Source organism: Protopterus annectens, chromosome 3.part0 (genome assembly GCF_019279795.1).
Source record: "Protopterus annectens isolate FY-2018-M chromosome 3.part0, PAN1.0, whole genome shotgun sequence".
NCBI lineage: Eukaryota > Metazoa > Chordata > Ceratodontiformes > Protopteridae > Protopterus > Protopterus annectens.
Window position 1 is genome coordinate 1,952,532,015 of NC_056731.1, and position 12,961 is coordinate 1,952,544,975.

The following is a 12,961-nucleotide window of genomic DNA, read 5'->3' on the forward strand; positions in this document are numbered from 1 at the left end:
TGTAAGAGTATGGCAGTGGGCTATATCCATCCAGCGCTTTCTGTTAGCAGCGCACATCCCAGGGAAATTAAACGTGATAGCAGACAAGTTGAGCAGAGCAATTTTATTGCCCCATGAGTGGTCCCTCAAGAAAGAAATAGCGAACAGGATATTCTGCACGTGGTGCCAGTCACATGAACATGAAATGCAGAAGCTACTTTGCCCTGATTCCCCCGACAGGAGACGACCCAAGGGACGCACTCGTTCACGATTGGCCTCTGGGTCTCCTCTATGCATTTCCACCAATCCCGTTGATACTCAAGGTTCTACAGAAAGCAAAAACCCAGGGAACGACCATCATTCTAATAGCCCCTCATTGGCCTTGTCAGATTTGGATCCCCTTTCTTCGACTTCATCTTTTTGAGGACCCTTGGATTCTGGACCCAGTTCCAGATCTTTTGACGTACTCGTCAGAGGAACTTCATCCCTCTCTGCAGTCCCTCAAGCTGACAGCTTGGCTGCTCCAATTCCCATCATAGCCAGGTTCCATAACCTTTCCAATGAGATGAAGCAAATTCTCTTATCCTCTCATAAATCCTCTACGAGGAAGATATACCTTAGCAAATGGAAAACATTTTCTCTGTGGGCTTCTCAAAACAATATTGATCCTTACCAAGCCCCTATGGGCTCCATTTTAGAGCTCTTGACTATGATGTTCGACAAAGGAGCTACAGCAGCAACAGTTCGTGTTCAACTTGCTGCCATTTCTAATTTTCATCTTGGATTCGAAGGATTGAACATTATGTCACACAAATTATCCAAAGCCTTTCTCAAAGGGACCTTTCATATTAGACCACCTGTGAAATCTCCCTATTCCCCATGGAATCTAAATGTTATGTTTCCTGCATTATTTTTCCTCCATTTGAACCAGCTTCCTCAAGTGACCTCAGATTCTTGTCATGGAAGACTATCTTTTTAGTAGCTATCACTTCTGCCTGCAGAGTGTCAGAGCTTCAAGCCTTGTCCATTAAGCCTCCTTCTTTGATTTTCCATGTTGACAGAGTCTCACTTCTGACAAACCTCTCCTTTTTGCCTAAAGTTTGCACTGAAACTAATCTTAATCAGATTATAGATTTGCCAGTTTTCTTCCCCAATCACTCCAACAATGTAGAATACATGCTGCACAAACTTGATGTTCACAGACAGCGCAGATTTTACTTGGATAGAACAAAAGATTTTAGGAAATCTGAACAGCTTTTTGTTTCCTTTTCAGACTCCAGGAAAGGTATGCCAGTGGCTAAAAAACTCTAAGTGCTTATCTGATTGTATCACCTTTGCTTATTCAACTGCCAATATGCCCTAACAACACAAAATTAAGGCTCACTCAACCAGAGCAGTTTCTACATCCTCTGCCTTTTCTGCCAGACTTCCTATTGATAACATTTGTGCAGCAGCCACTTAGTCAAGACCTCATACCTTTATCATTCATTACAAAGTTGACAGGGCCTCTTTTGGGTCTACTGTCTTGAAAAACATAGTCCTGTGAGCCACCTGAGATAGATGGTGCTTGGGGATGCTACCCATCTGTAAGAATGAACGGTGAGATAGAACAACTTCACATAAAGAAGTTATGTACTTACCATAACGTTCCATGTGAGTTGTTCATCTAGCCTTCATTCTTACTTCCCACACTCCTAGCCCCTCCTGGGCTTTTCGAAGACCGAGATGCTGGATTCTTCCTGGCTGCTCTACCCTTCTATAGTTTTTTCTTATGGAGTGATGGAATGACTTATAGTGTTATACGCAGCAAACAAGATCTGAGGTAACTCTAGGTGCTTCATGGGATAGAGACTTGGCCACGAGCTATTTGAAGACCTCGAGCTTTGTACTAGGTCGACTCGCAGATGAGGGATCAGCTCCGAGCCCATCTATAAGAATGAAGGTGAGATGAAGAACTCACATGGAACGTTATGGTAAGTACATAACTTCTTTTTTTCTCTAGCAAGGGAAATGGCATTTAGGACGGATAGTAGGGCATTGGTAGTGCTATGTTTGGGTGTAAAGCCATACTGAGTTGATGTAAGTAGATTTTCCTGAATTAAGTAGTGCATAACTTGTTTATGAATACATTTTTCAAGAAACTTAGAGAGTGGTGACAAGATAGCAATAGGTCTGAAGTTGGTGATATCTGTGGAGTTACCTCCTTTGTGTATGGGGAAGGTATAGAATTGTTTCCAGATGGTTAGCACTTTAGACTCTGAGACAGAATGATTAATTAAGATAGAAACAGGAAGGGCAAAGGAGTCAGCAGCTATTTGAAGAAACATAGAGGGGATATTGTCAACAGAGACAGAGCATAATTTTAATTTGGAGAGCAGGAATTTGATGTAGAAGGTGGGTACAGGTTTAAGTCTTAAACTGAATAAGTAATGAGTAAATACAGTTGTTGTTGTGTCTTTTGGCTTAGGGGTCACCACAGCGGAACTCTGGTCTGCTAATGATTGGCAGTAGATTTTTACGTGCCGAATTGCCGGCCCTGAAGCACAACCTTCAACGAAGGTACACCCATTCACGCACGTCTCCACACAGAAGACGCTCTAGCTGAGAATCGAACAGGACGTCTTACTGTGAGGGAACAATGCTACCGCAGTACCACCACCGCAGTTAAATACAGTAACTATTGCATTTGTAATATTTTGTAAACATCTTATAATATCTCAGCAACCACTCAAGTTACACACATACCGTCAGCAGCATTTTATTCATCAAGCTGAAAGCTTTCATATGAGGCTAAGTTCTGTCTGTGTTACTTGGTTATTGAGATATAATTTTCACATTTTTCTAAATATCTTTAGAAAATTAACATAATAAAAACAACACGTCACATATTAATGCAGTTGAGTTTACCATTGTGTAGGCTTTAAGATGAAATATTTTAAAACCTTGTACATAGCATGGTTTTAGAATTATTGATGCAAATATGAACAAGCAATATTTGCCACCTACAGACATCAGTAGAAGTTATCTGCAAATGAAACTGGAGATGTCACTCTGATGTAATGTTTTAATCATTCCTGCATTCAATCCTGATCAACATGAGATTGTTCCAAGAGCGTTCTGTACTTGCAACTACATTTATGTATTTTCCAAATAGGTTCATAGGTTCATAGGTTGGTACTAGGCTATCAGCCCTAGGGCCTATACAAGCCTAGCCATAACAATTCCCTGGCTATTTCTTCACACATTATTTACTTTCCTGGACCCCTGTCTAGCAGGGCGACTGATGTGATCCCTGGGGTGAATTTCCTTTCTCCCATCCAATCGTCAAGGTTCCTCTTGAAGAGGTCCAAAGAGGCACTCTGCTTGACATGTATGGGCAATCTATTCCAGAGTCTGGGGAGTCTCTGGGTCAGGAACCTATCCCTCCAGCATGTTTTGTTTATTGTGATGACAAGGTTTAGACCCTGGAGCGTGTAGCTCTGAGGGATTGGGATTTCTTTAAGTGTAGCATGTCCAACAGCTCTGGGTTTGACATGGCCTTGTATGTTAAGCAGAGATCGCCTCTGAGTAGACGATATGCGACAGAGTATAGCTGGAGTTGTTTAAGGCGGTCAGCGTAGGGCATCTGCTTTAGGCCTGTGATTCTTTTAGTGAGGTATTTCTGAGGCCTTTCCAGTTGTTGCAGATGTCTTGAGAGGTACATACCAAATGGGGCGTTGTATTCTATAATGGGTCTAATAAGGGATGAGTACAGTGGGACAATGACCTCCTTTTTTCTGGATGAAAAGCCATTTGTGATGAGGTGTGCCACATAGAAGGATTTCCTGACTGTTGTGGTGATGTGGTTATCGAAGGTGAGACCACTGTCCACCTGTGTCCCTAAGTCTCTTATCACACTTTCTGTGTTTAGTGTACTGCCACCTATATGGTAATTCATGGATACATGTTTTTCCCCAAAGGGATAACAATACATTTCTTGGCATTGAGCTTCAGCCCATGGCTCTGGCACCAAGCATCTGTTTCTGTAAGGCCCTTTTGTAGAGTATCCACATCATTTGGGGATTCAATAATGGCTCCCAGTTTGCAGTCATCTGCAAACTTTGTTAGCCAGAGTCCCTTAGTGTTGACCTGTACTTCAGAGAAGTAGATGCCAACCAAGAGCGGCCCCAGGACTGAACCCTGAGGTACTCCACTTGTCACTTGTCTGGAGCTGGATTTGGAGTCGGCTACTTTTACAGTGTGGGTTCTATCAGTAAGCCATTTAGCAACCCATTGGGTGACATAGGGATTAATGCCCAACTTAGTAAGTTTATCTATGATTCCAGAGTGGGGGATGGTGTCAAAGGCCTTGGCAAGGTCTAGATAGGCTGTGTGGACCACCTTACCCTTGTCCATGGCTCTGGAGACTGATTCAAAGAAGTCAGTCAGGTTCAGAAGACAAGATCGGCCCTTCACAAACCCAAACTGGGTGGGGTCCAGTGTTTGAAGGTTGCCAATGTCTTTGTTTATAAGTTCCATGATAATACGCTCCATGGTCTTGCGGATAAGGCTTGTCAGACTGATGGGACGGTCCTTCACCTTATATTTTTTTTTGTTTGTTTCTTGGCACATTCAGTTGCTTCCTGATTTTTATCTATTTCTGGTTTGATTTCCATTATCATTTGATATGTTTCTGATAAACTAAGCAGGGAAGTCATCTTAGGCTTATTCTCCTCACCTTTTAAAACTTTCACTACATTTGGGTCTTGTGAGGTCAGCAGATATGTATGCAGTCCTACAATTGCAGATCTGTACATGTACATCTTGTACTGTGGAAACATCTTGTACTGTGGAGCTTTTATCCCTGGGCCTCCACTGAAAATGTGTTGTTCTGACCGAGTGGACTTTCCCAGTAAACAAAAAGCAATAAATTAATAAATGTAATCAGTTTCTAGGAGGCCCATATTTCCTTCAGAATGGTGAATATATAATCCATAGTATGGACTTCCCCTTGAACTGTGAGATGTCACTGGCTCCAGAGTTATCATGTGCTCATGAAGCTTCTTTTCATATGAAATCCTTGTTGTTATGCTTTGCAGTGATCAGTAATCATCACTAAGTTCCTTGTGGCTCTTTCTGTCCTGCAGCTGAACCCACTGTAGATTCTGGTGATGAATACTTTGCTAACATGTTGGTGAGCTTTCCTGGGTTCTACAATAGCAAAAGTGCAGTGGATACTTTGGGAGATGGGCTCTCCATAAAGCAGATGGAGCTGTGGGATAATAGTCCTAAAGGCTTTAGTTATTTAGTTGACATTTGAAATTTGTTGACTGGGAAAGTCTAACTGGGTCATGAAGTACTCATCATCAGCAGTGGCCAGGGTAGAAAAGCTCCACAAAAGTAACTTTACATATTAATTAAAATAAGATATAATGTGATATATTGATATGAATTGCATGGCTCTATATCAGAATAGTGAAGAGGCATTTAATTAAATGCCTCTTCGTTGACACAAAACAGCGAATGCACTAAAGTGTGAACAGTCATAACACCGACTTCTTTCCCTGGGAAAGAAATCGGTAGCACTAACACACACCCCACAACTAAATATACCTACTCCGAGATCGCACTATAGTGGGGAGAGGGTCAAACACACGGGGAAGGCCAAGCAATTTCTTTCCCAGGGAAAGAAATCACTGTTTTGAACATTCGCTCTTTGTGTCGATGATGAGGTGTTCGATTAAACGCCTCTTCGCTAATCTGATATAGAGCCAAATTGCATTACATAGGTGTTCATGTGTACGACCTTTAAGTTAGTATATGTAATTAAGGGGCTGTGAGGAATGAAGTTCCCTGGGTGATGCAGGGAGCCTCTCTGCGAAATAGAAGTTTCAGATGAATATTTGCCAAATATGAAGTTTTGGATGTAATGTGATTTGACTAAATGTGTTTTAGATTAAAATTTTAAATATGTTTTCTGACAAGTTGTAAAGTTTCTTAGATGTAACGCACATACATATAATCTATACACGTGTGTTTGTGTATATATGTATGTATGTATATATATATATATATATATATATATATATATATATATATATATATACGCTCACACACGTATGTACACATACATATGTATGATATACAGTCTCTAAGGCAAAATGCATGCATTACAGATCATTTAAGTTGATCTTAACTCTGTAGTAAGCATGTTATGGCTTTTCTTAATAGTTTTGTCTCCATCTTGCAGACCCAGTACTCCTTACAATTTCTGTCATTCTAGCATTTCTGTCATGCTGATTTATTTCCAGCATTCCTTTACACTGTATTGATTTTCATGCATCATCAGATGAAATAAAGTAGATAATTTGACTTTCAACCTTCTTCCCATCAACAGATAGCTGTGGAAAGACTAAATCCTCATAGCTTTGCTACTGTTCAGATAACTATCTTCATGTGTCCCTGTCCATCACTATCAGATAGACTGTACATTAAGAATCTGTTCATAAAACCTTAATGCTACCATGTAGGGTTTTCTATGCCATGGAATGCTGTAAAAAGCCTTGTCTAATTCATAAACACTGTAGCACAATGGAACAAGATCTCACAAGATCCTTACGTGATCCTGCTCCATTTTGCACTAACCACCTAACCCTAAGCTAATTGACCTATCTTCTGATCATGCACCATTCTTCAAGGCAGCACATATACAGTCTCACCTTGTCCTGGCAGTGGTACGCTCATCATCATCTTTCAGCTTTTCCCGTTAGGGGTCGCCACAGCGGATCATCTCTTTCCATTTCTTCCTATCCTCTGCATCTTGCTGTGTCACACCAACCGACTGCATGTCCTCTCTCACCACGTCCATAAACCTTATCTTAGGCCTTCCTCTTTTCCTCTTACCTGGCAGCTCCAGCCTTAGCATCTTTTTCCCAATATACCCATCATCTCTCCTCAGCACATGTCCAAACCAACGCAATCTCGTCTCTCTTGCTTTGTCTCCAAACTGTCCAACATGAGCTGACCCTCTAATATACTGATTCCTAATCCTATCCATCCTAGTCACACCGAGTGCAAATCTTAACATCTTTAACTCTGCCACCTCCAGCTCTGACTCCTGCCTTTTTGTCAGTGCCACTGTCTCCATCCCGTATAACATAGCTGGTCTCACTACTGTCTTGTAGACCTTCCCTTTCACTCTTACTGGTACCCGTCTGTCACAAATCACTCCTGACACTCTTCTCCACCCATTCCACCCTGCCTGTACTCTCTTCTTCACCTCTCTTCCACATTCACCATTACTCTGAACTGTTGATCCCAAGTACTTAAACTCTTCCACCTTTACCAACTCTACTCCCTGCATCCTCACCATTCCTCTACCCTCCCTCTCATTTACACACATATATTCTGTCTTAGCCCTGCGGACCTTCATTCCTCTGCTCTCTAGAGCATATCTCCACCTCTCCAGAGTCTCCTCAACCTGATTCCTACTCTCACTACAGAACACAATGTCATCTGCAAACATCATAGTCCACGGGGCCTCCTGTCTGATCTCATCTGTCAACTTGTCCATCACCACTGCAAATAAGAAAGGACTCAGAGCTGATCTTTGATGTAATCCCACCTCCACCTTAAACGGATCTGTCACTCCCACTGCAGTCCTCACCACTGTCACACTACCCTCATACATATCCTGTACCACTCTTACATACTTCTCTGCCACTCCCGACTTCCTCATACAATACCACAACTCTTCTCTAGGCACCCTGTCATATGCTTTCTCCAAGTCTACAAAGACACAATGCAACTCCTTCTAACCTTCTCTGTATTTCTCCATTAACACTCTCAGTGCAAACACCGCATCTGTAGTGCTCTTTCCTGGCATGAAACCATACTGCTGATCACTAATCATCACCTCCCTTCTTAACCCAGCTTCTACTACTCTCTCCCATAACTTCAAGCTGCGACTGATCAATTTTATCCCTCTGTAGTTACTGCAGCTCTGCACATCACCCTTATTCTTAAAGATAGGTACCAAAACACTTTTTCTCCACTCCTCAGGCATCCTCTGACTTTCCAAAATTTCATTAAACAATCTAGTTAAAAATTCCACTGCCATTTCTCCAAAGCACCTCCATGCTTCCATTGGGATGTCATCTGGGCCAACAGCCTTTCCATTCTTCATCCTCTTCATAGCTGTCCTTACTTCCTCCTTGATAATCTGTTTCACTTCCTGATTCACTATCCCCACATCATCCAACCTTCTCTCTCTCTCATTCTCTTCATTCATCAGCCTCAAAATACTATTTCCATCTACTCAACACACTCTCCTCTCTTGTGAGTACCTTTCCCTCACTATCCTTTATCACCCTTACTTGCTGCACATCATCATATTCATGGTAAAAATAGTGGTGGTTCCAAGGAATCAAATGGAAAAATATTTTTTGTAACCAGATTTTCCCATTTTTCTCAAACTTTGAAGGGACTAGTGGATAGATTTTGGCCAATTATTTGTGAAGATGAGAAGATAGGAAAACTTTTTCCATCACGGGTGACCTTTTCATATAAGAGATATTTTAATCTCAGGGAAATTCTAAACTTTAGAAAAAATGGTGAAGGGGGTGAAGATGATAGAAAGGGATCATTCAGGTGTGGTAAATGTAAAGTGTGTAAGTGGATTAGGAATTTGGATGGTTGTAAAATTAATGGGGTTAAATACAATGCCACGGAATTTTATAATTGCAACTCAACTGGGGTTGTGTATATTATAGGATGTGGCTGTCAGAGACAAAATTGGTACATAGGACAAACCACTAGAAGGGTTAAATTAAGGATTTTGGAACACCTAGGAGATATAAGGCATAAGAGGTTGGAGAGCCCAGTGGGAAAACATTTTATTGACAATCATGGGGGGGTCCCAGATGGATTTGTCTTCAGTGTGTTAGGTAGACCTAATGTATTTGGGAATGAGGCCATTTTTCGTGAAAAATTACTTTTGATGGAGTCAAGGTTCATTCTTAATTTAAAAACTATATTTCCGAATGGGATGAATATGGAGGTGTAAAGTGTTTTCCACATAAGAATTTTGTTGGTAACTTTTTCAGTAATTTTTTCAGTAATTGTAATTTCTTCACATATTTCTTAATATTTTCTAATATATTCAGGGAAATGGGATTGCTTGCAAGGGCAACATTATGTGAACAACAGGTATACATATTATTAGTAATAATATTTATATTCATGTATATATTATCAGAAGTATTTATGAAATGAATGTTATTTATTCTCCAGTTAACATGTTGTATAGTTATGCTTAAGAAATGTCAAATTTGTTTGCTTCAAGTAGTAATGAAATGATTGTAACTATTTAATTGGGGGATGGTGCATCAATTATTTAATTAAAAGATTTGTATAAAAATGGGTGGAGCATTAAGTAAAATGTATTCCAGGAGAAGGCCGAGGTACCAGAATTAAAAATTTCAATTGCAGCAGTCGGTGTTCTCCATTCTGTATTTTGTTTGCTGCACATCTTTCTCAGCTCTGTCCCTCTGTCTAGCCAATCGGTACAGGTCCTTTTCTCCCTCTTTAGTGTCCAATCTCTCATACAACTCTCCATACGCCTTATCCTTAGCTTTCGCCACCTCTCTCTTTGCCATGCGCCTCATCTCCTTATACTCATGTCTACTTTCTTCATCTCTTTGACAATCCCTCTTCCTCTGTATACTCTCCTGTACTTCCTCATTCCACCACCAGGTCTCATTGTCCTCCTTCCTCTGTCCAGATGTCACACCAAGCACCTTTCTAGCAGTCTCCCTTACTAGTTCTGCTGTAGTTACCCAGCTATTCGGTAACTCTCCACTGCCTGTCTTAACTCTTCCCTAAACTCCACTTCACAATCACCCTTTTTTAACTTCCACCATTTAATCCTTGGCACTGCTTTCACACTCCTCCTCTTCTTGATCACCGTCATCCTACAGACCATCATTCTATGCTGCTTAACTACACTTTCCCCTGCCATCACTTTACAGTCTCCAATCTCCTTCAGACTGCCCCTCCTACATAGGATATAATCCACCTGTGTGCATCTTCTTCCACTTTTGTACGTCACCCTATGCTCCTCCCTCTTCTTAAAATACGTATTCACCACAGCCATGTCCATCCTTTTCGCAAAATCCACAATCTGACCTTCTGCATTCCTCTCCTTAACACCATACCTACCCATCACTTCCTCATCCTCTCTGTTCACTTCACCAACATGCCCATTAAAGTCTGCTCCAATGGGACAAAAATGGTGGACTGCACAATGGAGCTGAACTTGGTTGCACAGTGATACCCCTTTTCTGCCACTGTATTCTGCATACAGTGCTAAGCAAAATAACAGAGGCAGAAAAAAATCACCAACTGTGCAGAGCTCTTATGGTGTAGATAAGCATGCTATCACACACTAAGCAGTCCTTTCCCCATAGTGTGATGCTGGCAAAAAAAAGAAAAAAAGAAAAATTTTCACCATGTGCCAGTAGGATCAGTATTTAACATGAAAACATATTAGCCATTGGAAATAAATGAAAATAGCTCTTGACACTAAATAACAGCTGGCTTCAAGACAAGCATGCACATGTGAGCATTTCAATGACACAATATAATATTCTGATAGTGCTGCTTGTTTTTATACCTCAGTGTATGTTGCCATATGATACTCACACAGGTAGATGTTATGTGGATCCAGAAATTCAATTTATTCCTCATTACAACTAGATTACTTGAATAATCTGTGGATGCCACATTCCTGTATATTTCTGGGCAAGGAGCCATAAAGGTATTTAACTCTTATATTTTCCTTGATGAGGAGAAAAACACAAAAGCAGCACTTAGGGTAGTCAAGTAACTACTATCGGATCAGAAAGACTTTAACATTCATTAGACATTTGTTATTTACAAGAGCAAAATGTCCTACATAAGTCCTGTAGATGCTTAGGATACTGAGCTGCAGAGTAGACACGACTGTGAATTATGTAAACTATATAAATATCTAATAAGAAACTATGTTATAAGGAAGTAATAAAATAAAGGGTGGGCTATTAAGAGATTTAGATTTGACATTATCAAGTCAGGATATTTTACAGTAGTAATAGGTGGACCTTGCCAAGGCCTTTGACACCATGCCCACTTTGGAAATCATAGATAAACTTACTAAGCTAGGCATTAATCCCTACATGCTCATAGGAAAGTATCTGTAATAGCACCCCTCCCAAACACTTGAAGCTGTTAACCTGTTCCACTATTTTCCCTTCTATATCATTTCTCAGCTTCTTCTGATTTCCCCCCATTTGCTGCTATTACATCTGTCTTATATGTACTCAGATGTTCATAGTGTTACCCTGCTGCAGTCATCACACTTGGGTTATCCTGTCGTCAGGCGGTCCCGCAGTCGGCCGAAATTCCAAAGTCTTGGTCCAGCATCGGTTGCTGTCGCCTCTTCCCTGACGTCAGTGCACCAGGGGTATATATAATGCAACCGATGCCATTTTCCCCAGTCTTTCTTGCCACGTGGTGCCCGAAGCAGAAGCAGTTCGCAAGTGCCGGTCGGCTGACTCCTGAGATTTTCGAATTCGAATTTCAGACCAAAGTCTTCTATAAAGCTAAGTACCCCGTTTGGGAAACTTTTCTTGCCTCAGACCGATGTCAGAAAAAGTTAACAATTGTATTTCTTGTGGGAAGCAAATACCTCATAAGGATTTTCATTCTTATTGCATACCTTGCCTAGGCCCAGACCACAACATCACTTCTTGTCAGTTTTGTGCTAGGTTTAATAAGCGTACTATTAAAAGACGCTTTGATTTTGCACGACACTACTTCGGTAGGAAATTTAACTACACCATGCCATCGGAGCAACCGACTACCGGCGTGCACAAAAAACACAGGGATAAGGACAGGCAGCCCAGGCCTAAGCCAGATTCCGAGGCCTCGACTGATCCGGTCTCCAGTTCTCCAGTCCTCAGTGAGGCTCCGACGCAACCCCTGACTACCGCAGATCTGGAACCCGAGACCGATATGGAAATTTTGACAGAATGTACCAGGCCGACGCAGCCTTTTACTTCAGGCCCTTCCGACGACTTTGCTTCAAAAGACGTCAGTGCTACAGAAACGCCATTGGTTTCTGAAGGTGTTTTCAGACCGACGACTTTCACCATTAAAACGTTTTCTAAGTCGAAGACTCCTTCTAAATCTAAAAGGACTGCACTTCAGTCTCCTGTTCAAGGCCCTATGCCTAAGAAACAGATGCTCAAAATGGCTGAAGATTTGATTTCTTTAATCAGGGGTTCACAGCCCCCTCCTGACAAAAGGCCTAGACAAGAGGAAGATTTGCTTCCTCTGACCATATATCCATTTCTTCAAACTCCTCTGAGGACCAAGACTATTCCTTCTCTACTTATGAAGATTCTGATGCTGAGGACTCTATTCCCTCAGCTTCTCCTCCTGAAGACTACTCCTTTGGGGAAACTTTACACACTGAGGGAACATTTTCACTGGGAAGGTCAAGTCTACTCTGATTCAAAGAAAAGGCTCAGAGAGTTTATTTTACTCCCCCAACACAGACCACTTGCCATCCCACCAGTTTTGGACATTGTGGATGATGTCTATTTAGAATCCAGTTTCAACAAAGACTCTCTGCCTCCTGCTCCGGCTAAGCCTGACAGATACTACAGAGTGCCTGATTCCCACAAATTTCTTTACAAAAGCCCAGTAGCTGACCCGGAGACCATCTCCCAGGGTCCCAAGGGGGCTAAGGCTTCTATGGCTAAAAACCCACTACCTTCTGAGGTGGGGGAAAAAGGTTTATACCTCAGCCACACTAGCTATGAGGGCACTGAATTGTCAATTTCATATGCTTAAGAATCAGCAATTTCTAATCTCTCAGTTAAAGCAAAGAATAACCACTCTCCCTCAACAATCTGAATTGAAAGAAGTACAGGATCTGTTGCACACCACTGAGCAGGTGGGC